This window comes from Symsagittifera roscoffensis, chromosome 2 (assembly GCF_963678635.1).
Source record: "Symsagittifera roscoffensis chromosome 2, txSymRosc1.1, whole genome shotgun sequence".
Lineage (NCBI taxonomy): Eukaryota > Metazoa > Xenacoelomorpha > Acoela > Convolutidae > Symsagittifera > Symsagittifera roscoffensis.
Genome location: NC_087063.1, coordinates 45,445,696 through 45,466,053, shown reverse-complemented (window position 1 = coordinate 45,466,053; position 20,358 = coordinate 45,445,696). Strand labels below are relative to the sequence as shown.

The 20,358-nt window shown below is 34.8% G+C and overlaps 1 protein-coding gene across 1 annotated transcript in view; it reads left to right on the top strand.

The window, feature by feature from the left end:
• Window positions 1-5,165: 5,165 nt before the first annotated feature.
• The window catches only part of LOC134839851 (sodium-dependent lysophosphatidylcholine symporter 1-like), a 220,051-nt gene continuing 204,858 nt past the window's right edge, over window positions 5,166-20,358 (top strand). Inside the window, exon 1 of the mRNA XM_063855474.1 lies at window positions 5,166-5,178. The gene's annotated coding sequence lies outside the window, so the exon portion shown is untranslated. The remainder of the gene's footprint in view (window positions 5,179-20,358) is intronic.

The window sequence follows — 20,358 nt, the reverse complement described above, 5'->3', positions numbered from 1 at the left end:
ATTTCTGGGGGCCGATAAATTACTTGAATGAAAGTAAGAAATATGTTTTGGTTGCTACGGACCGATTCTCAAGGTGGCCGTCAGCAATGGTTACTACCACTAATACGTCAGATAAGGTCTTAAAATTCCTTGATAAGTACATATCGCATCATGGAGTACCTCGGAAGATCCACGTTGATCAGGGATCATGTTTTACATCTAATAAATTTAAAAGCTTTTGTAACGAAGAAGGCATCGAGCTAATGTACTCCCCAGTGAATGATCATCGAGGCACGGGGTCCGTTGAACGGACAATAGGAAGTTTGAAGAATTTTGTCCTAACATATGCGGCAGAAAAAGAACATAAGTCTCTAGAATCTATGGTCGATAAAGCGCTAGGCGCCCTACGATTCTCCAAAAATGCAACCACTAAATTAACACCTTTCGAAGCTCACCACGGCAGGGAGGCCAATACCGTTTTACGAAACCTTACGAAAAAACCAAGTTTGAAAAATTTGAATTGGAAGAACGTCTTAAAACAAAAATGTTTGTGTTTAGACGAAACTGATCCTGAGATGAGTCAAGTTGCATTCCCCCAGCATTCGAATTGGGAGGAGAGGTCTGACCTTACATACGCTCCAGCTTTGCGAAAGGCCCCTATCACGCTGGATAGTGACCAACAAATGGACGCATGTCCAAGGGAGGTATCGGAAGTTGCCCCACAAATCCAAGGGAGTGGAGACACTGGCCCTAACATCCAGGGGAGTGGAAGAGGACGCAACCTATACCAGCGTACTACCAGCAAGACCCTAAATCGGTATAAATTACTAAAATCCAATGTAATCTCTGAATCCGAACATACTTTAAAACTTAAAAACGGATCCGTTCTTAGGAAAGGTGCAGTGGTATCAAAACCGAAACCTGACCTTCCCAAGAAACGGAAGCCGGCTACGCTCAAGGATATGCTAGCGAGCGCAAAGAAAGGGGCAGTCGTGAGCCCGAAATCAAAAAGAGCTAAGACCACGCAGACGGTACCAGTAGCCACCTTCGAGTCCGACAGTTCGGATACTGAAGACTATCAGCCATTAAACATTCCGGTAAGACTACCGGTAGAAATGCTAGCGAGACGCGAAGCAATTACGGCGGGACAAGGCCCAAGCGGCAGTACGACGGTAGTGAAAGGAGGAACGGGAGCTAAAGCCAAACCCAGAGTGACAAGAGCTAAGCGAGGAAAAGGGGGCCAAAGAAAACAAGTGAAGGAAAGCCAGGAACGTCCAGCGTTAGTGGCGCGAGATTGCATTGAAAATAGCAGTCAAGAAGAAGACTTGGAATCAGGCAGTCAAAGTGAAAGCTCGGGAACCAGACGGAGAACTAGAAGGAGAAAGCCAGTAGACAAAATGGGAGGGGTTATGATCGAAACTATCCAGGGGGCGGAACAAACAGGAAAACATCCAGGGGGAGAAGGAAAATGAATCTTATTCTACATTTATTCAAAAACTCGTTAACCCAGGGAGAGGGATAGCCATAAGCCTAAAACTCAAGTTTGTTAAAACTCAAGTGTTTGTTGTATTATAGTTGAGGCGGCAGGTTGAAGGTGTAGTTATTATATTTAAATTTAAATTACTATGTATTTAAATTTTACATCCATACGGAAATGTCAGGGGCTACAATATGTTCAGTTGTCAATCATCCTAGTTGTCAATCATCCTAGTTGCTATTCTTTATTTCTCATACTTTAATTAAGTGTGAGTTTGGTACCTGCCTGTCAATCAACTAAAAGCTGTCTAGCTGTTATGTGTTGACCTCTAGTTCACTCTCTTATTTATGCGAACTAGAATACAGTCAATTGAGTATTTAACAGCCATCTTTTTACAAACCCTTGTTATGGCGCAGCCAGTGGATGGTGGGGGGAAAAACCCCCTTGGAATTGTGGCCTTCTGGCCTCCAACTCAGGCGGAACCGCAACTTTTATGGGAACACTGGAAACAACGATTTCATTGGGCGATGGTGGCGAAACATGGACTAGTCTCGTCAGACTACTACTTTGCATCGACATTAACTGAAGCACAGATCGCAGACCTGGGTGACATTGGTGGAAGACCACGGGCAGAAGGTGAACTTACATTGATATCGAATCTGTATTTATGCCTGGGACATGAGGGACAGAGAGCCTTGCATAACCAGCATCCACATTTAGATATGGAAACAATACGATACCCACGTTTTTTGGATATCTGTGTAGCTCTTTTTCAGAAAGAGCGGAACGAAACGTACGAGATGTACCAAATGTTGTCGAGGAAACAAAAGGAGGGTGAGAGTCTAGAATCGTTCTATGCAGAACTTAGCGGAATGGCGGCAAGATGCAAATTGGGCACCCAGGAGCGGAAAATGGTGAGAGACATATTTATTTTCAACATGAGGATTAGGGACGCACAGAACGAGCTGTGTCGGGAAACTAAAACCCCGGAAGAAGCATTGCGAATCGCAATGTCATATGAAAGAGGAGACAAGTACGCAAGGAGCTACAAGGGCGCCGTATCCGGTTTCACGGGAATGGCGCATCCATCGCCAGGGGGTTCCCTACAGATCAAAACGGAACCAGTCAGCAATATTCGCGGATCCAGGGGACGAGGAATGCCAAGGGGACGGGGTCAATATCCAAATCGTGGAGGAGGTCGAACACACGATCGAGTGCAAGAGCGCAGATGTTACAACTGCGATCAACCGAACTTCACCCCAGAACACCGACAACGATGCCCAGCAAGAGCCGTCACATGCAAGAGCCGTCAAATTCGAGAAGTTATGGGTTTGTATAGATTGTTAATAAGACCAATTGGTATAATTTTTGCGCAAATATTTTGTGCTATTAACGCGTAAGCGGAGAACTAATCCATCTTAGAATTCGTACCCAACTGAATTGAGGCATGCTATTTTGTCTATAAACAAAAACTCCAAAACTTTTCATTTTTTTTGCAATATTCTTTAGTTTATTTGAAACAAACACTCTTCACCAGAGATTTTAAAAAGCGTTTAGAACTTATAAGATTTAGTCTTGATACGAGAAGTCTTGTTTGTATTAATTCTACTTCAGCAATGAGAAGCTTTTCAGATACCTGAGAGACCCTGGATGATCTAACAAAATTTTCGCCTCAAAATATGGTTGATATGGAGGAAAATTGTCCTGCTAATCCATTGTTTTTCTGGACCCACAGCCGTATCAACTACCAAGTGAATTTTTTTTCGACTAGTAAGAAAGTAATTAACTAAAAACGTGCTGCATAAAGGGCTGGATTCAATAAAGACTTGCTTATTTTCGTGCATAGGTTTTTTCATCGCGCTCATGAGTTTATGCCAAAAGTAGCTTACCCATAGAGTAATTTCAGGTAAGGTACACCGTCTGTTTGTCACGCTATTTTCGGCCGAATAGATTCGTGCAACTTCTTAGTCTAATGCCAATCTTAATCTTACTCCTATATCTCCTAGTCTCAATAGATCTAGTGTATACTGGTATTTGCGAGTTAGTTTTATGAAAATTGTTCCAAAGGAGAACAACTGTCTTCTAAGATTAATTCAAATTGTTCTGGTGCTGAAACTACAATAAGTTTCAGCACTACAAATAATTGTCAGTGTTAGTTATGGATCAAGATTGATTAGTAAGAAATTCTTTATAGATCTAGTGTATACTGGTATTTGCGAGTTAGGTTTATGAAAATTGTTCCAAAGGAGAACAACTGTCTTCTAAGATTAATTCAAATTGTTCTGGTGCTGAAACTACAATAAGTTTCAGCACTACAAATAAGTGTCAATGTTAGTTATGGATCATGATTGATTAGTAAGAAATTCTTTATAGAGATAGTTCTATCAAGAAGATATCTTTTTATAAATACTAGTTTTAAACTAGTTCCACCCGGGGCTTAGAAAGTTTTTAGTTTTCAAATTTTTTGTTGTATTGAAGGATGGATGGAAAGATTTCTGTTCTTGGGAGTAGCTTTCTTTTGAGCGGTTGGAGCAGTGACTGCGTGAAGGAAGGAGAGATGTAGTTGTTTTCGTAGAGAGAAGAAGGGCAGTTGTTTGTCTTCCAAAAGTGGGTCTCGTTTTACCGTGGGTGGTCTTTGAGTAACCGTGTAAAGATTTTAGATTGATGCATTGTGGTGTCGATTTCGTTAAGCTTAGCGCGAGACTACGTGCAAGATGAAGTTTGACCTTTCTGTGTGAAGTGCCGAGTGACTAGGATCTGTATGTGAGATCAACATCGAGTTGACCATTGTTCTCTTTCAATGGATTCCTTTGCTGCGATGTTGGGTCCATACTTCAAATCCTGCGAGGGCTGCAACTACGGCAACAAACTAATAGATTTGCCATTCCAAAGTCCGAATGTCGTCGAGTTTTCCTCTTCCTTCGCTACTCGTTCCGTTTGTTCTAAGAACCTTTTTTATTGCATATTAAATCCCTATATTGTTAGTGAGATTAGGTAAGATTTGGTGTTTATTAATTATTTTTGCAAAAGCGTTTTTTACTTTCGGTTATTTTAAAGAGTCGCTCACCCTAGAGCAACTCTCGCCAAAAATAGAGTGTGGGTAATAAGAAGACGTCCTACTGGGTGGTCCGGCCAGTGAAGGAGTATAAATTTAACGTCTCTTTCAGCAGAGTCTCTTTTTGTGTTCAAGTTTTTGATTTTTTCTATCAGGTGTTTTTGTCTTTTTTGTCTTTGGTTGTGTCTTTCTATCAAAAACAGATTGTTTTTTTTTTGTTTTTTTTTGCTATTTTATTGTTTCAAGTGGTTTTATTAAAACCCGACACTGGGTTTCAAAAAAATAAATTATCCGGTTTTAATCTGGGTTTAATGTGGTCTGAGTACCGTGGGACTTTCTGGTACATGCGGTTGGTTTAGTGGTGTTAGTAAGCTGCGTTGGATAGTTTAAGCCTACTTATTATTCCTTGCAACCGGGTTAGAGGAAAAATTTGAAACGCGTGAAAACAAGTTAGAATTGTTATCAGTTAGGTTTTGAAACTTGAAATTCATTTATTAAACAATTCAACTTGGGCAAGTTGTGCGAGATTGGTGAGTTGTGGGCAAGAAAAAAATTATTTAAAATTTACAAAAAAATCTCATGAAAAGATTTGTTTTCCTTGTAATTTATGTTCAATTTATTAACTTACTGGTTTGAATTGTTTAAATCAACTGCAAACTTATTAAATTATTGCATTTGTGATAAAATGTACTGGGTTGATTAGTTACTTTTCATTATTAAATAGAAATTCTTAAAGCTAGAAGAAGAGTTAATGATTTTTTTGTTTTGTTTATATTCGTTTAGATGAGTGATTGACGAAATCTAAAAAAAAATGAGAAAAACGTGTACGAATGGTAAGTGTCTTATTTTGTTAGTTAGTTTAAACATTTATAATCATACTTAAGAGGAGGGCTCTGCATCAGGGAAAAATTCATGGTGGAATTTAGTTTTAATCGTGTCTGATGTTACGAGAAGTTTTACAAGCATGCTGATTATGTTTTTAGTACAAAGCATAGGCCAGAGGGGTTTCAGCACTTTGATGATGTTAATTTCTTCGTGTGTGGTGAGAATTCATGTTTTGTGTTTTGAATTAAGGAATATAATTTATGGTTGAATTTAGTGTTGTGATTTTTTAATAGGGTGATTTCAATGGGCTGTTTTTATCCGTGGAGGACAATTAGTGGGCGAGCGTCATCAATGTGGAATGTGTTGGTTACTGGGAAGAATATATACATCTGTCTGGTGGGATCACAATTACGAAGGATGCCGTGGATATCAGTCGATTTAATACAATAAGTGAAGTTTAAGAAATATGGTGAAGTACACTTGCAATTATTGAACATAAAACGGTGCTGTGGTTTACGTGTTGGTGAGTTAAGTAAATAAAGATGTGGTTTAATTTTGTTATATTGAAACGTGTGGGTTAGTTTGGTCCTTAACATAATCTCATGCGAGCAGTGAAGGTCGCGTTCCTTACGGGTAAAGAAATGAATTTTAATTGAAAAATGATTAAATTTGTTAAATTATGATTCGTATGCTTTGATGTTCGTTAGTGCGCAAGAAAAAAACTTATCGAGCTTTTTGTTAGTACTGGCTAAGTGGAATATATATTCAGATCAAATGAAAAAAAAATGTTGTTAGTTTAGGGTTAGTATTGGGCTCGTCCTCGTTTGGGGTGTCTTCCGTTATGTGTCGTAGTGATTGATTGAAAATTGGTTAGCGCGTTGTGCTATGAGTCCATTGAAAGTTTGCTTCAAGTCCATGATGGTGAAATGAGTTTCGTGAAGTGCAGTGGTTAGTTTATGAACAAGGGAGTGACATAGTTCATTGTCTTCGGGGGTGTTTTACAAGGGAAGGCTTGATCGATTAGTGAAATGATAGAAGATAGTCCAAGAGAGTGTAGGAAACAGGAGATTTTTGTCAACGTATAAATTTTCTTGAATGTCGTTAGTATTCGCATAGTTTGTATATTGAGTTGAAACTGGTAAGTTATGAAATAAAATTTCTTTAGTGCTAGTATGTTATTGATGATGGGAATATAGTCGGGATGATTGTAGACGGCTAATGAGAAATTGAGGTGTAGTGTTAGGGTGCTTGCGTTTCATGAAAATTCTTTGTGCTCGTGTAGGTGCAATGTCAACTGAAGGGGTAGAGGATTCGGATGTTGAGGCTGAGTGTGTTAATTGGTGAAATGTTAATGCATTATTTGTGTCAGGAAGATGTTGCTATTGTGTTATAAAATTATCTAATTCATGCTCTAGTTGGTTATCAGTCATGGGGCTAGGTGCATCGGGTTGGTTACTTGACATTGGGGAAAGAATAGGGGTAGGAAAGAAGAGGTGAGGGAGATGTTTCATGGTGAAACTGAAACAATGGGTTGGAAAGGTGGTTGCGAAAAATTAGTTGGGCTTGGTTCTGAGTCAAGGAATTTGTCGGGGGTTTCTACATCTGAGTTATTAAAATTAGAGATGGAGTTAGGAGAAACACTGGGTAGGGGAGAAGAGGTGTGGTCTGAGAGCGAAAAGCGGGAGGATTGGCGGTGGAGCTTGGATGGATAGGAAAGGCAACGGCTGAGGGATCCAATCTGTCGGCCCATCGTGTGCTAAAAAGATGGTTGTTTTGGAACAAAATTTTATGTGTTGTCAATAATCGATTCATGGAGTGTTATATGAGGTAGTAGATTTTGTGGGAAATTACTACCTTGAGAGGTATTTTCAATAGTTACGAGCGTATTCCTATAATTTAGTGGGACTAAAGATAAAGTGTGACTGTTATGTAAGCTGTGTAGATGTGGTAGTGCTGTAATTGTTGAAATTGATTTGTCTTGTGGAGTGTCATATGTGTTTGGTTTTAAAGATAGCTTTTTGTTATATTCGCTAATCTGAGCATCAACGAGAATTTTATTAATTGAGATGGAAAATAATCCAAAAAATCCTGCAAATAAAATGCGTGCTACACTTGCATGTCTTTTGACTTGCGTATGTATTGCACATGTGTTATAGATTCATTTTAGAATTAGAAAGAGGAATTCAAGAAAATTAATTTTTGCGTATAATACAGTCAATCTTTTTAATATATGATGGGGCCATCCTAGAAGCGCTTGGTGTTCGTTTTTGATATTGACAAAACTAAAATTATTAATTGGTGAAATATCTTGTGAACGGTATTTTTTACCGTTAAGATATACATATAGTCTTTAATATCTTTAAAGTATCCGCTATAGTCTTGCTAATAAATATTAGATTAGCCTGCTGTTTCAGCTATTTTTCGTATATTTTGGTCAATTGACTGTCTTTTTATTGTACATATTTTAGTGAGAAGTTCTTGAATTACTGTGTTCTAATGGGATGTTGTATGTCTGATCGAGAATAAATATCTATTGATTGTAAATCTATTTTAGGGTTACAATCTATTGCGCTTATGCTTTTGGGTGAGAATTTTTTTGTTGGGGGCATTAATGTAGGGTATGGGGTAAAAAAAAAATAATTATTTTCGTTTGGGTTTAGCTGTTCTACATTATGGCTTTTTTCAAATCCACATGGGACATCAGCTGTATCCCAAAAATAAGCCCGTCGTGAGTGTGTATCTACAAAAATCACTTTATTTCTTATAGAATATAGGGATTCGTTTGTAACATATTTTGTCTTCAAAAACGTAAGGTGGTGAAATTTTTTAGTGCATGTGTAATACCAAAGGATACTTACTTTATAATCAAGGAAATCAGATCTATTTCTTGATAATAGGTATACTGCGTAGGGTATTTTTAATACTGCTAAAGCGAGTGATTGTTGTATTTGGGTCCATTCGATTTCACATAAAAGATGGTGTGTTTCTATTCGTAGAGTGACATTTCATGAAAAATTCTACTTTTTGTATAGTCTAGCTTTTATCAAGTTTTCAGCCCGGAACTCCTGTGCTTTTATAAAAAGTTCCCAGGATGTAAGTTTTTCGTTTTTACGGTTTCGAGACGTTTTTGCTGGGTCAAAAAATTGTTTTCTAGTTTTCTTGTCGAAACGTTTTCGTTTTCGAGAAATATTTCTTCTGAATTTTGTGTTTTGAAAATTGGTTTGGTGTGTGGTTTTAAAGTGTTTTGAAAAATGGTGAATTTGAAAACGTGTTGACTTGTTTTCAATGCCGTCAAAAATTTTATGTTTCTGTCCATTTGATCTGATTTGATCAGGGTTCATTTTTTCAAAAGAGGTTGATTCAATGAAATATATCTGCTGAAATTTTATCATTCTTGCGTGAATTTTAGCAAATTGAAACGTGATACATCTGTCCTCAGGGAACTAAACGATGATTGCCTGTGTCCGAGTGGTAGGATCGCAATATCATTGATCGATATTACAAGGTAAGCGTATGCCTTGATAGAGTATAGTATCGGCTTTTAGTTGCTGTATTTTTTGTAATTGAATTTTCTAATCAAAAAAACACAATTTCTTGGTAGCCTTCCTTTTTTGTTTTGGCTTCCCAATTCGAATGAATAATAACGAGTGGTATCCAGTTTTATGGTGTAAATCGTAGGTTATACGTCCGTGCGCGCCTTGAATGGATATTTATTGTTTATTTGAATATCACCTTGGTTAGACTTGAAAATTTACCATTTTATGATTTGTGCCTTTATTTGTAGTTATTTTTACTCGTTGCAGTTCGTTTTTGCAATCTTCAAGGTTAAGATTCAAAAGTCGTTCATAAATAATTTGGTAAAAGGACTCGTGATCGAGTCTATTTTTATTTCCAATCGACACTTGTGAACAATGTGTGTTCATTTCTGAGAATTTTGCTGTAAACTTGTATTCTGTTAGAGTTGTAGCTGGTGTTTTGAGTAAATTGTTGTTACTATATTTGTTGATTCTATGTCTTGTGGTTCGGATTCACATTGTGTTACTTGTTTTGTTTCATATTTATGTAGTGTTTTTTGTTGGTCTTTTTCCTAATCATAATGTGTAACAAGGAGGTCTTGTGGTCTTGTTCGAGGGGAAGAATTTTGATATGGGGTCTGAAAATACAAGGAATGAAAGTGTTTTGAAAAAGAAAACTATTAAAAGATGCATTTGTATGATATCCCTGAAAAAGGATTGTAGCCTATAGACTATTGTCTTTTTTGTATTTCTATCGTGTTTATAGATAAGTTCTGTTGTAAAAAAATGGAGGTGGCAATGATTGAGTTGTTTTACTTGGCGGAGATGATGGTAGTGGACGATGAACTAGATTATTTAGTTTTACTGTTATTCCGTATTTAAGGGCTAAAGTGTCTTGAGTAAGGATTTGTATATTATGTTCCTTTACATCTTTGTGGCTGTCGTGTCTGTATGTTAATCAGTTTAGTGCCCAATTATGAAATCAATTGTTATCACGGTGTTGGCCAAAAAGGTGAGGGGTGTTACAAATGTATTCCAATCTAGTCGTAAAGGTATACTAGTACTTAGAAGTTCACAATATTGATCGTCTTAATTATGAGGGAAACTTAGAGGAAACGTAAACGTTTGGTTAGTAAACGTAGTGGTTGGTGTTTGACCTGTTACTGAAGTTGTTGATGAAACTGATAGAGTTTCTGGAAATGATAAAGAGGTGTCTGATAAGATATCTATGGTTTCATTAACTAGATTTAGTTCACCTATGTCATCCAATGTGGAAGGCGTTGTGATGAGGTGGGGAGATTAAAAAGATTTTCACGAGTTTTTTATGAAGTTGTCATTGAACTTAAATAGTCGGATGGAATATTTAGGACATTTTGTTGGGAAATTTTCTGAAATGATGGGGGGTGCTTTGGATTGTGTTACTAGAAAGATCCATATTATATTCTCTGACAAGAACTTCTGGTAGTTCAAACTTTGCTATCCAGTGTTCGTAAAGTGTTGTGTAAGCATAACAAGCCTTACATGGTTGTACAAGGTTGAGTGCTACATAATGAGTAAATGCATCAGCTATCACCATTAAATACGAATTTCCTCCTTAGGAGAACAATATAAGACTTTTGTGTCAAATCATATTCTGTGATTGAAATAAAGACTTTGTCCTTTAAAGTTTAATTTTTCTGCTAGTTATTTTTGGTGTAGAATTGGCTATTTTAATTGACAGGTTATGCAATTGTTGCATAAGACTTTCGTCCAAAATAATGAATTTGGAAAGAAGAAATTTTGAATGAAACTGGAATACGTTTTTTCTGAACCTGCTTGCCTTTTTGTATGAGAAGAATATGAAATTTGCGATTAAAATCACGCCTAATGGTAAGCAGGGTACTTTTATTTCGGGAGTATGATTTTCTAAAAAGCACCGTTTTCGTTGATTGTTGTATTGTTAAAGTTTGGAAATATCTAAGTAATATTTTGTTTTCTAGGATTATGATGTCAGCTTTTGATAGTTTTGTTTTATATTTGTGCCCAGAATTAAGTTGTGTAATTGCGGGGTCAAAATTTTGGTATTTTTGTAGCAATTTAAGTGTCATTGTTTCTGTTTTTGGAAGAAAAATATTCCGAATTTCAATTTTTGAGAGAAATGTATCATCTAAGGGGTTTTGCAAGATGAAAATTTTATTAATTGTATATTTTGGATTTAAATCAGGAGAGATAAATATTGTCCATTAAGTTTTCCTTCTTTATTAAAGGTAACAATTTTTTTCTTTGTTATTTTTGTTCTATAGTGTTTATTTGTGTAGTGTCAAGGTCAGTTTTTACTGCATACTTGCATTCTAGTCGTGGTGATGTTTGCAAGGAAGAATGTTTTATTTTGTAGTAATTCTACTGTTGTTTTTCATGTTATCAGTTCAATTGGTGTGTGTTTCGACTACGTGTGTTTGGTAAAGCAAGGTTTTTTCCTGCTGTCCAAACTGAATGTAGTTGTGGAAATTTCATCAGAATAAATTGAAATCTACAAACTCTATAGTTTGGATTTGATTTTTGTGTAATTAGAAAACTTTTTGGTTTATGATCTGTGAATAAAACTGTTGGATGCTTCAATCCAAGGATTAAAAAGTCATATTCTGTGAGTGTATATGTTATGGCTGTACATTCTCTCCTAATGGTAGAGAGTCTAAGTTCCATTTCTGTGAAAAGACCTAAAATTTCTGAAAATAGGTTCATTTTATTTGTACCCTTATGTGATTACAATAGTGATGCGCCAATTTTAAAGTTTGATGCTTAGTACTTGGCGTAGAATGGTTAATCTGGTTCTGGAATTGTTTTTGTGATTACCTCTGTGAGAAGGGTTTTTGCTTCGTCGAAGCGTTTTTGATGTTCATTCAAAGTTTTTTGTTGTCGATGGATATTATAAAATGATCTTAAGTAGAGTTGCATTTTGTAGATGTCTTTACTCAAAAAGTTTAACATTCCAACGAATTCTTGGATTGTCATTTTTTAAGATGGTGGTTCAAGATTTAATTTGGCATCTATTCCTGATTTTAAAGGAGTAATTGTAATACCTTCAATGATGTTTCGAAGGAAATTAACAGGATTGAGAAAAAAACAAGATTTATCTGGGCTGTTTTCATGTTCTCTCTTAATAAAAGTTGATGATATTTTTCTAATACTTAACACATTTCCTCTTTTCTTTGCGATTGTTCGAAAACATTGTCTGAATATGTGATATCACTTTTGCTGAGAATGAGTGATCGAAAGATTTTGCTCATTAAGGCTGAAAAAGCTGCTGGTCGTTTGGAGATTTCATAGAATAGCGTATTCAATTGGTATTGTTGATTTTTTTCCAATAACGAATTGTGTGAGTCGACGTGATTAATTGTTCAATAGCATTTGGTTGTATGCACTGTTCATATAAGCAAAAGTATAATATTGTCCGTTTAATTTTGTGAGTATTACTTGTATTGGTTCTATAGGACGATTGCATTTAGATTCATCAATGAGAAAGTTGAGATATCTTGCATCTAGAACATTTTTTAATGATTCGCCTTTCGCTCGAGAATGTCTAGTAATCTGTTTACTTTATCTTGTAAGTGAATTGGTACTTTGCTTGCTCGTTGCTTTTTGAAAATTGCGTCAGATTTAAGGGAGAGGTGTAATAGTGAATTTACTTTTCCAACGTCAATTTTAGATTTAGCGTAGACGATTTGATAAATTCAAAATATTTCTGCTAGTTGCTCAAATTCTTGCTGATTGATCTGAGAATGTTGAAAATTGACTATTCCTAAAATTTTTTGTTGTTTAATTGTATACTTTGATATCTAAAATGTTGGCTTCAAATAAGGTGTTCTTGTGAAAAACCCGTGTATATGGTTTTGAATCTATTGTAGTGTTATTAATAGATAGCTTTTCGGTCAGGATTGCCCAATTGGCAAAATTTAAACTATTATTTACTCTAATTGCTTTTTACTCTGTTGGGTGAGTTGTTGCATTTGTTTGGCAATACCCTAAAATTCCTAAGAGTAATGCAATTTTATATGGTGAGTTACTGCATACATGTAGGGAAATTATATCTGTTTTTGTATTTTTGGCGTTTTTGATGGATGAATTTGTTACTCTTAAAATTTTATGATTTGGTTTAATTTCAAGGTCAGACATATGTAGTTTCTGTTTGTTTTGATCAAAATTGTATTGATGTACTTGGTTGGTAAACAATTCATATACATGACCTGATAGTGATTTCAAATGTTACTTCGTGATTATGTATAGGGTAGAATTTCGAGAAAAATGGGAGTTATTTATTGAGTCTTTGAAAAAATATCGGTGATTCTTTATCTATTTTTGTGTATTCGTCTTTTTTATGTAACATACCACTTGAGATGTTGATAGTTGGGATATGTTTTTTAATTGATGGGATTCCAACAATAATGCTTTTTGTATCTGTTGTGTGGAATATTTGATTGACATATTTATGTAAGAGCTTATTCTGTTCCATAGTTTGAGTTGGAACAAGGTATAATTGAATTTTTTCATAGTTTCTAAGACTTCATTTCTGTGCTGTGGCTAGTTGACTTCATGTTTAAGAAGGGTAAAGTTTTGGATGTAGGGTTTGAATTTCATTCCATGTGGGGATGTTTATAATATTCGATTCTACTCCGAAATTGATTAAAAAGTCAATTTCAAAGTCTGGCGATTGAAAATTTTTGTTTTTTGGGCTTTCATAGAGAAGTATTTTTTTTTTGGTGATTGTATTTTTTTTGCTGTATTTTGATATATAATGTTAATATTTGAATGGGTTTTGATAATATGTGGAGTATAATCTATAGTATTTGGATTGTTATTTGGCTCTTCAGGATTAAGGTGTTTGTATTATTTTGGTAATAATTCGAATTGTTGGGAGTTTCATATTCATTTTTGATGTGAAGCATGTTTGTTAAAAGTGTGTTTTCTGCATCACTTTTTTCATCTGTGGTTTCACAGTGTATGTGATTAAACTGTATTTCCAAAATTTCTGTATTGTCGATACCTGGAGGATCTGGATAAGTTTCATCTGTTGGTTCTACTTGACTGATTTGTCTTTGGTGTTTTGGTGTACTACTTCTGTAATTTTGACTTTGTGAGGCTGAATAAGGAATATTATTTCTATGCGTTGACAGAAAATAATTTTTTTGTCTGTTTGGATAGTTGTTGTTTCTATTCCTAGAGTTATCACTGAATTCATTGTTGTTATTGCTGTAGTATGGTCTACTGTTGGAGTAGTTCCGTGATCTATTATACGAGTAGTTTCGGTTTCTCTTATTTGAATGATTTTGATTTTGGTTGATTGATGGATTTCATGAAAGATCACTAGAATAGTAACTGTTTAGGGATTTTGAATCAGAACAATTTCTATTATAAATTGAGTAGTTACTTCTATTTGAGTTTGATCTTGAGTAATTAACTCGATACTGATTTTTTTGACTATTTGATCTGCTCTATTTATTTTGTGAATAATTTCGTGAAATTCTTTCGTCCGTTGATCTTCCACGAAAAATATTTCGACAAGGGGATTGTGATCTGTACCTTTTATAGCTATCTGGAAGTGGTTTTACTGAGATGTTGTTGCTTTGAACATTTTTGTTTGCTAGACTTTGATTTTTTTCAAGTATTGGTAGAAATAGTTATTTGGTCCTCTTTGCTTTTGTGGTCTGTTATGATCATCTTGTTGTTTTTGTCTGCATTCAGCAATGCTTTGTCCTTATCTACGACATAGTAGTTGCACCAGTTTTTGAATGATGGTTTACCTTCGAAATTTGTAATTTTTTCGTAAATGTTCAAAATACGAGTAATTTTTTCTGCTATTTCGTTATCAGAGTCTTGCATATTATGAATTTGTAATGTTGTTGTTTCAGTGTTAATTACATATTGTAGTTTGAAATTTTTTGCTTCTTCTAGTTTCATTGTGATTTCAGCTTGCTCTAGTTTGTCTACTAGTTTTCGCAAATCTTGATTGGGTTTTCGGATTGATGATCGATGTGTCGCTCTCTTTTTATTCCAATTTTGCGTAATAGGGCGTTAGAAAAATCATTAAGATTTCTGTCATTTTCGTATTTTTGTAATCATGTGTATTGAGGGAAAATGCTTCTCTTAATTGAGGGAAAATGCTTCAACTCTTACTACGAGTTGTTGTTTTGTTTCGTTAGAAAGTCTGCGACTCTCCTTGCATGAAACTCTTTGATGTTGCCTGTTTCTTTAGGAGTCAAACAATTTTGAAAATTCTTGTGTGAATCATTTCCAATCTCCTTCAATTGCTATAGGTGGGACTGAAAATCATTTTTGAGCTGCACCATCAGGAGTGGTTTTGGATTAAAACTGTACGTCTATATATCCAATTTTGATGAAGTGGTGTATTTACTGGTTCTGGATCTATATTCAAAACTAAATTTGATGTAACTGCATTCATGTAGTCTTTTACTGAATGTTCAGGGTCTGTTCCCGTGAATACCATGAGTGATTGCTTAGATGAACTGGTAGATCTACCTATAAGGCATGGAATTATTGTCATTTGAAATGATTCTGCTCCATTTGGTATTTGTGAAAACTTTGTAAGTTGGGTCTTTGTAATTTCTTGTTGTTGCATGTCTTATGGTAATGGAATTTCAATTTGCATTTGATTTGGTTGGTAACTTTAGGTGTTTGTGGGGTTTTGTGATTATATAATATTACTAGATGATGCCAAATTTTGCCTTTGATTAAAAAGTTGTCCTGTTTGTCGTGTTTGTTCTGAGTGCATATAGGGTTCAAAAATATATGATTAAATAATATCTTTTTGATTAATTTTTTTCCAATTGTTATTTCTTGGATAATCATGATTTTTTGTTGATTTTGATTGAGAAAGATTTCATCTTTGGAATAGTGTGATTGACTTCTTGTTAATGCTCTGTTTGTTGGAATTTTGTTTTCTTGAAAAAATGGATAGTTTTCATTACGGTCTGTTGTAGTTTTTTTGTTTCTTCCTTTAAGAGTACTGAGTTCATTAGTTGTGGAGTTTGTTCATTGTAATCTTGTTATTGTGGTTGAATTTGATTACGTATTGTATAAAAAAGGTTTTGCTATTGGTGGTATTGTTTGTGAAAAAGTCAGAGTTGTGATTTGCAATATTTTTTCGATTAGTATGTTTTTGTTTGTTTAATTGTCGTAGTTTTGTTATTGGTCTGTATGTTTGATAATTCATTTGTAAATATTTTGGAACAACGGATTGTTTTATTGTTGATTCAATTGTTGTTTTCGGAAAAAGAGTATTTTTCTCATATGGTGTTACAAATTTTGGTTGAATCAGAAAATACTCTGTTAGGATGTTGTAGGTATTGCTTCAATTATTTCATCATTTATAAAATGTGATGTGGTTTGGATATTTTGTTGTGTAAGGTTTCTAGTTCCATTAAGGGTTTCTTGAGTATTTATAAATGTTGATTCAAACTATTATTTCCTGTTCTATCAATGAAATTTAGGTTATAATTTAAGGGTGTTGCGTCAATAGTGAGTGGAGTTACTCTCAAATAATCTTTGTGTACAGAAACAATGGAAAATGCCGCACTTGAAACATCAGTGGTAATAGTGATAAATAAAAGATGAGACCAGTCGGGGTCCCAAAAATAATCTGTTATTACATAGTTTCATCGTAGAAATTTTGTGGTCGGAAATTCGTTCTTGATGTTGAATTAAATTCTAAATTGTGAACAAAATAGTGTATTTTGAACCAAGCTAGCATTCGTTGTAAATCATCTTTTAATTTTTTTGAGATTTCATTATTGGCAATTTTTTCACGAATTAAATCTAAAAATTGCGAGAAAAGGTTGATTTCTTGTCTTACATCTGCATGTTGAGATGTTTAAGGTGGTGACTCATTTAACAGTTCTTTTGGTTCTTATATGGATATATAACCATAAATAAAAGAGAAAACTTCGTTTGTAAATTTTGAATTTGATCTTTGTGACATTGGATGTTTTTGATATATTCTGTAAAAATTTTGAGAATTTTAGATCTATGTCATCTGTTTGTATTTGATGCGGTGTTTGATTTGTTCGTGATGGTAAAACTTTAATAGTGAAAACAGATGCTATTTCGATAGTGATCAAGTATTTTTCTATGGTTCTTATTTCGAGAAATTCCTGTTTACATGGGCAATTTCCTTTTTTGATAAATTTTGCAATTAAATTATGACAAAATTGTACTTTTCCTCTAGCGGGATCATTTTGTGGATGGATGACAAATGAAAGTATAGAGTCATCTTAAAAGTTTTCGTCGTATTGAATCATTTTTTGTAATTTATTACCGTTAAGGTGTAACCTTCAATATGTCCTAATGGTTGATTCCAATCATAGAGTCGTACTGGTTTACAGATGCATGATTTTTCTGCGTTTACCTTTTATTGATGATGGCAATGGCGATGTGATTTTGATTCGGAAAAATTTTTTTGAACTTTTTTGGGTTATTTTTGTCTTTTGAGTCTTTTAGGTCCGGAAGTTCTTGTATTGTAATTGTATCTGGTTCCGAAACTGCGTTTCTAGTTTTTGAAAATCTTCGCTTAAAGTAGTGTTGTTGTTTTGCTATTATTGTCTTTTTTTGTTTGCCTTTTCGATCTGGTATATCCTATTATATGTCTATATGGTGTAATTACAAGGTCGTATCTTTCGTTTTATATTGAACAGTTCTGAAGTTTTTTTTTTGCTTACTGCCTGAACTATCCCTTGACATAAGGTTTAGGATGATAGTTGCAAAATCCAGGAGATCAAAAAAGGTTTTCCTAAATTGTTTTTTCTTTTGACTTTTGTGGATTATCCTATATTTGGGGCATAGATTGTCGAGGCTGAAGTGTTGGAGAGAGAGTATATCAATTCGTGAGAATGATGTTAACTTTCCCGGTGGCTAAGAATTATTTTAAGGAAACTTACTTATTCCTTTTGGGTTTCGATTTTAAGATCGACGGTAGGAAACTAGTAAATCAGCCCACAAGGTTCAGGTATAAATAGAACACAAGTAGATCGGTAGATACTATTATGAAATTTACTAATTTTTATTCTGTGGTTTAGCCTCGGTCAGTTAAGAGGAATGACTCAGGTGAAGGATGAGTAACCGAAGTTCTTCACTGTTTATCCTTATTATAATAGTTTTCAAAATTTATTATCACCCTTGGGTCTTCGATAATGCCTGGAGAGTAAATCGACGTTTGAGGTCGTTAGACACTTTTAACTATGAGGTGGGGAGAACAAATTTATTCTGATTGATCCAAGGGAAGCCTTCATGACCAAATATTTTAAATGAAATAAAACCTTGAGTTAAGTTGAAATTTGAAGATCCAAAGAAACCTTGATGATCTGGTTTTAGGGGAAATTTAAATTTTCAGAAAGCATGGATAAGCTTTGATAGTTTTCTTTAGATATAAAGTTTATGTTAAAGAAAGATTTGAAAAGTTTGATTTCAGGGTTACGTTTTTAAATGATATTTGTTCTTGAACTGATCAGTTATTTTTTAGATGACGAAGCAAGGATGAAGAACTGCATAACAAGTCCTTGAGAAGAATGAAACTTTTTATAAATTTAGGTAAACTAAATTTAAATTTAATACTAACTAATTTTTGTATTTTTATTCAATAAATTTTAATTTTACAAAAATTTTCAAACTTTAATTACTGCTTTTTTGACAAAAGGAACGACTTTAGTATTTTTTACAAGTGATTATTGTTATATAGGATAGCTATAAAGCATCAAGAAGTGTACTGCTTGGATATTAGATTTATTGCTCCAAGTAAATTTATTTTCATGTCAGAGATTGAAAATATACTGCATAGAAGATTCTGAAGGCATATACTTTTTGAGGTTTGCGTTGTGTCGTGAAGTAGAAGCTTGGTCTGTTGTTCAATTTTTGTTCTGGTATTTGTCGTATTGTTTGAAATATTGCAGTATATTTATTAAATTATATCTATTAAACCGTCTATGCCATCTAACATTTTGTAATTTTGCAATTTATAATTTGATCTTGTTTTTGATTCTAATTCGCTAAATATAAGATTGTTATTAGGTCTTGTTCTAGACTTTTGGTCGCACCAGATGAGTTGATTGCTTGAGGTAATTTACTCATAGAGCAATTTCAGATAAAGTACACCGTCTCTGTTCGTCAAGCTTTCTTATTTTCGGCGAATAGATTCGTGCAACTTCTTAGTCTGATACCAATCTTATTCTTACTGTTATATATCCTAGTCTCAATAGATCTAGTGTATACTGGTATTTGCGAGTTAAGTTTTTGAAAATTGTTCCAAAAGAGAACAACTGTCTTCTAAGATTTATTCAAACCGTTCTGGTGCTGAAACTAGAAGTAGTTTCAGCACTACAAATAATTGTCAAAGTTAGCTATGGATCATGATTGGTTAGTAAGAAATAATTTTTAGATTCATCCGGTTCAGACTGCGCAATAATTGGTGTTATAAAGGCGAAAAAATTGATGGTTCAATTTTTATGCGTTTCAGTTTGAGTCCATCTCCCAAGAGAAAAAAATGCCCCATTCTCTGCTTTCAGTCTGGAGCAACCTTATGTGCGAAAAAAAATTTTGTGCTGGCAGCATGGATAGTCTTCGAATTACTAAACGAGTAGTTTACATAGGCTCAGAGGCTCAGGGGGTACGTTTGGGGGATGGGGTAGTACGTTGGGGGGGGGGTATACATTTGGGGGGGGGGGGGGGTGGTGTATAAAAACCGCTCAAAAACCGCTCAAATCTTGCTTGAAAAACCGTTCAAAAATCACCGCAAGAAATGAGCGGTTTTTTAAGCAAGATTTGAGCGGTTTGAGCGGTTTTTCCAAAAAAACCGCCCAAACCGCCCAAACCGCTCAAACCGCTCAAATCTTGCTGGAAAACCGCTCAAACCGCTCAAATCTTGAGCGGTTTTTGAGCGGGATCTCGACCCGGGTAGAAGGGGGCTTGGGGGCGACGCCCCCCCCCCCTTCAGGGATTCGAAATGAAACCCTGCCGGCCCAAAGGGTCCCCCTTTGTACTATTTTGAGATAGCCATATTTGGGGACGAACCCTAAAATTTTACTAATATCTACGCCAATATCTACTAGTTTTACCAGAAATTTCTACCAAAATAATGTCTTTTTGGTGCTTTAGGAGAGCTCGGAAAATCTTTTTGAACGACAAAATTTTCGAACATTTTCTGAAAATCCGCCCCCTCGAGAAAATCGTAGATCCGCCCCTAAATAGGCTCAAAAAAAAATAAGAAAGTATGTAGATCAACCGTTATAAAAAACAGTGATTTTTTAAAATTAATGTTTTATATAAAAAACCTGGTCTGAACAAAAAGCTACCCTACAAACATATACTTTTCCCTTTGCTCGAAGTTCGGAACACATAATAGTTTGTATAATCCTCCGATTTTTCAAGTGATTTAGGAGAGCTCAGAAAATCTATTTGGTCGACCTAAAAAAGGTCGGCAAAATTTTCAAACTTTTTTTAATTTCGCCCCACCCCTCGAGAAAACC